This window comes from Salminus brasiliensis, chromosome 3 (assembly GCF_030463535.1).
Source record: "Salminus brasiliensis chromosome 3, fSalBra1.hap2, whole genome shotgun sequence".
Lineage (NCBI taxonomy): Eukaryota > Metazoa > Chordata > Actinopteri > Characiformes > Bryconidae > Salminus > Salminus brasiliensis.
The window spans coordinates 29,332,047-29,337,536 of NC_132880.1; positions in this window are offsets into that span (position 1 = coordinate 29,332,047).

The following is a 5,490-nucleotide window of genomic DNA, read 5'->3' on the forward strand; positions in this document are numbered from 1 at the left end:
TACCAGTCTGACAGTCTTGCAGTGTGATACTTACTTAATACAAAATACAGCATACTTACTTAATACAAAACATTAAATGTACTTATTGGACTACACACTTTAAAAGTGCCTAGTTTTTAAAACATACAGTCCATAAAATTGACAGTTTTTGAAGTCATTGTTAAAATATAGATATAAGACAGATATATGATAAAAGACAGTTTAGGCCCACCCACACACACATAGAAGTTAAAAGACGTTTCTGCTTAAACAGAATGAGGCTTAATACAGGGCGACCAATCAGAGCAAAGCTATATATTAGTCGTAATGGCATGGTAGCCAAGAACAATAGACTCTTTAGAAGATGAGAAACTGTGGTGTATTTTTTTTTTTTTTGAGGCCCCTGTCTGTCACGGTTTGTCAAACTTGGAGACAGAGGCAGACATAAGTATCGCTGGATACTTTTAATACAAGAAAATAAAACACAACAAACAAAAAACAAAACAAGCACAAAGCTTACCAAATAAACAACACAAGAATCACATAAACAAGCCAAATCAACAACCCATGAAACCAACATGGACATGCAGACATGCACAATCCCAGACAAGGGACGAAGGGGTACTTATACAGACACTAACAAGGGAGTCACGAGGAACACCTGGGACTAGTAAGGGGGCGTGGTTACAGAGAAGACACTGGTGAAAACACTAATGGACAGGCATGGCTAGAGCAGACAAGACACAACACAAAACAAAGGCAGACATGACAGAACTTTGCTGTAGTTTTCCTCTCTTGGATTCGAGCTGGGCAGCCAAAGAATCTGAGTCTATATGAGCAATATGTTAACGTTACCTTCCTCCTATCATGCATTAAGCCTCTGTGCTAAGCTTCAAACGTGATGCCGCAATCAGCTTTAACTCCACTACTTCATCCAACCTGTGTCCCCCAGCAAACAGCGTGTAGCTGAAACACACCAACACCTGTGTTCATCAACATAAGTTTGCCGGTCATACCCGGCTCATTTGAACACTGTGTGCTAGTGTAAGCTCTGTGATCAACATCAGTCCTGTGACGTCTTTCCCTCCTGGTTGGCTAAAACAACGTTCCAACATTGTGTAAATATTCTGTTTGAAACATTTTCACAAACACGGCTGCTCCGACGAGGCTGACTTTAGATTCTAGATTCTTACTGGAAACGTCAGTTGGACCTTAAATGGTGCAAAGCAAGATAAGCAAGATATGCACACAGCAAAGTTCTTTAAAATGGGATTTTTAACATCCACTAGTCAGATCTGGTAAATAGATAAATAGATGAAGTGTCACCACTTTATTAAAACATATTCTATTCTAGGTGGACTGCAACTAGGATTAAACTGCAATAATATATACATACATATACACATGTATAATATATATGTGTGCACCCATGTATATAACATTGGTAAATGCTAATTCTGTGGAATATCTTTAAAATATTGTAAAATCCGGTAGACAGGGGCTTTAAAAGTTTAAAGAACCTCCACACCAATTTACAGTAATGGTTCTCTGAGGGAGTGTTTCAGGGAATCAAAGTAGTTCTATGTTATTATGTTATCTGCCCTTTTGGCACCTTTAAAGAAGAACGTTTCTTTTTGTTCTTTTCACAGTGTTGAGAAATGAACCCCTGTCAGACTACCAGATGCCTCTCTGTCTCATTTCATGCTGGTTAGTTAATGGCTAGTGTGTTAGCATTTAAGACCAGTGTGTAACACTTCAAAAAGCTCCAATAAGATGAAAACTGAAACATTAAAAATATTAGGCACATTTTTAACCACTTCTTATTTTTGTAGGTATTGAAGAATTAAGACACCATTAGACTGTATTCATTTAGATGAATTACATGCTGAATTTGTGAGTCGTTACACCTCTACAGTCCGTCCAAACCGTCCGGTGTAACTTTTCAAATCTACAACACAAATACAGCTCCGGAAAATATTAAGAGACCACCATGCATCGGTTACTGTCAGACTACCAGATGACTTCTAAAGTACTGAATTGAAAGCCAGTATATTTCAGTGCACTAGGATTTCCAGCTCTCCGACTGGCCAGGATGGGTTTATGTAGGTCTGCTTCACTTCTCCCCAAGGCTACTAATGTCCACACAGTTTACACTGTATACGCTAATGCACTTCAATAAAATCAGTACGGGAATTAATGAACACCAGCAAGATACGAACAAAGTCATTGAGAGTGGCTTAGTATGAACTGCTTTGTTCTAGTGATAATTACACACAGCAGTGGTGAACGAAACCACATGTCTGCACGGCTCAGTGTCTCTAGCAGAGACATAAAAAAGCCAGACTGGAGTTTGCCAAAACTTACATGAGGAAGCCCCAGTCCTGCTGTGGACAGATGATACCTTCAAAGAAACAGACACGGCTCATATGGTCAAACATGGTGGAGTTTAAAAGACATGGGATTGTTTTACTGTTTCAAGCACTTGGTGCCTTCACTGTGTGCATAACAGACATTATGAAATCTGAAGAATAACAAACAATATTAGGATAGTGTGGGGCCCAGTGTCAAAAGTTGGGTCTCTGTCAGAGGTCATGGGTCTTTCATAAGAAAATGACCCAAAGTACATCTCAGAAAGCACCCAGAAGTGTTCAAGAATGAGTCCAGTTCTGAACTCTGAAAACCACCGGTGGAGAGATCTCGAAACAGCAGTTGGGGGAAGGATGTTTTGAGGGTCCTGGAGCTGTTGGCAAAAGAAAAGCGGTCCAAAATGGTCCAAAAATCGAGTAGCGAGGAGTAAAAAACTAATTCATGAAGGAATAAAGGCATGGATAGAATAACTTTACTGGGCCCACACAGAGCCCTGACCTCAGCCCACTGAACACCTTCGGTATGAACTAGAATGGAGATTACGAGGCAGACCCTCTCGTCCAACATCAGTGTCTGACCTCACAAATGCTCTTCTGGATGAATGGGCAAGAATTCCATTTACATTTACATTTAAGGCATTTAGCAGACGCTCTTATCCAGAGCGACTTACAAAGTGCTTTGCTATTTACTCAAGAAAACCTTAGCTAGTTACAATAGACTAATAGTTCAAAGAGACCTCTTAGCTTAGACATTACTAAACACAAGATAATAAGTTGACCATAGTACTCTATTCGTCCAAGTATTCTCTGAAGAGGTGGGTCTTCAGGCTGCATTTGAAGACAGTGAGCGACTCTGCCGTTCGGACACCCAGGGGAAGTTCGTTCCACCACTTTGGTGCCAGGACAGAAAAAAGCCTGGACACTTGTCTTCCGTGGATTTTGAGGGATGGCGGGTCGAGCCGAGCCATACTTGAAGCTGGAAGGGCTCTTGGTGCGGATCGGCTTTTGACCATTGCCATCAAGTATGGAGGGGCTGGTCCGTTCTTGGCTTTGTAGGCTAGCGTCAAGGTTTTGAATCTGATGTGGGAAGCAGCTACAGAAAGCCAGTGAAGAAAACGCAGCAGTGGAGTCACATGGCTGATTCCCACAGAATTCCCCCAGACACTCTCCAAAATCTTGTAGGAAGTCTTTCCATAAAATTGGAAGTTGTTAGAGCTATATAGAGGAGAACCAACAGACAGCAGACTAGAGATAGATCAGCCATATGGTGCCATGAGTACTAGTCGAGATGAGCTTGTCTATTTCTAATCCTAAATAAAGTGTATTGCTTGGTTTGTACATCATAGTTCAATTGCACTGGTACTGTTCACCATATTGAGGCCTAAGTTAGATAGGTTCCCTTTAAATCATGCCCAGCATGTGTGTGAATGCTGGCAGCTATATAAGCTACATCAGCTGTAATGATGTGCTAATAATAAAGCAGTTTACACGTGAAACCAGTTTTTCTCCACTTTATCTCTCCATCTGCCCCATCAAGCTATAAGAAGAGGAGTCAGGTCGTGTTTAAGCAGGTGCAGGTAGTGGGAAAACAGATCTCTGCATCAGCATGGAAACACAGATAAGCACTCCTTCAGTGTTGGCCTGTGATAAAACGTGTTCCACTTGATCCTGAACCCACACTACAGAAACAGCGCCATCATGCGGCGACATGACCAGCATCAACCTGCTCGCACCTTCAAAGCGATTTATTCAGTATCTTATCTTCTGCTCGTTAAAATGTTTGATATGTTTATGCTTCACGCTTTTCAGCTGTATATCCTCGGAGGGGCTGCTGAAAAAAATCTGAAGAGACTTCAGGGCGCTTTTTTGTGGGAGCTTTTTTTGTGACAGGCCTTGTCCGCCGAGACCGAGCTCTGCGATTATTGGCCAACAGCCACGTCAATCAAAGCGGTCGGCGGACGAGTCGTTCTGACAGCGTCTCAAACCAACCGCTACACTGACTATCTAGGGAAAGACCGAAGGTGACTCGCTAAGGTTTTTAGGGGACTAAATCTGTTGCGGAATAATTTACATTTGAGCCTAAACTGAGTTTTTGCCACATCTTAAGTTACCTTGTTAGCGAATCCTAATTTAAATAATAGCCTGTAGTCCATTTAGTCCAGGGTCATTTCTGGACGTTTGAGGGCCTTTAGCAACTTACTTGAGGCACTCTCACAAACCTCATTTATATTATAAAATAATACTAATAATTACTAAATCAAAATGTTATTTTGATTCTCAACGAGATAAAAGCATAAAATAAAAAATATAAACAAAACTATTTATTTATACAATAAGCAAAATAAAATTACTATAATATGAGTTTTTGAATGTCTTTAAAGTTTTCATAAAGTGATTTATAGAAATGCATAAATACCACCTATAGTTAAATAACATTTGAATGCAGTAATATAAAATATGATGTTTTTATGGAAAATAAGAAGACTAGATTTTCTTACGTAATACTGAGACACAGTTTCTACACAAAACATAAATAAAATATAAAAATAAATCAAATAAAAATGACAGGTAGTCTGTGAATTAGCTTTTTTTTAAATAAAATAACTAATATATAATAATATCAAATAAAACCCTGTTCCAATGTGTACGCAAACACCACATATTATTTTTGTTTATTTTTCTGCCTCTCTACGTATATAAATATTTGTGTATTTATTTATTTATTGAGGGATATCAATTCCTTCATATCAATAAAAGTCTGGCTGTGTCCAAAACTGGAAGTAGCTAGCGCTCGCTGTTTCGATGTCCGCACTGTCTCAGAAGGCAGTGTAGCGATGACGGTCTCTTTAAAACCGAGACACACAGGATACTGTGTGGTCATTATCCTTTAGCATTTCCGCCAAAATAAAGTAGAAGGCTAGATCACTGAACTCAGATAGACTATGCAGCATTTCTTACGTTTCAGACACAGCCTGTATCCTGTTGGCCTGAGGCGGGCCAACTCTGGAAAGAAGCCTCACTCCCTAGTCAGTGTGCTATGATTTAGGGACCGAGCTGTCGGATCGAGACGCGATCACAGACTTGCGCCCTCGCCCCGCCCTCTCCCTGCGCAGAAGGGAGTACTTCCTGTAGGCCAGCATGCCCT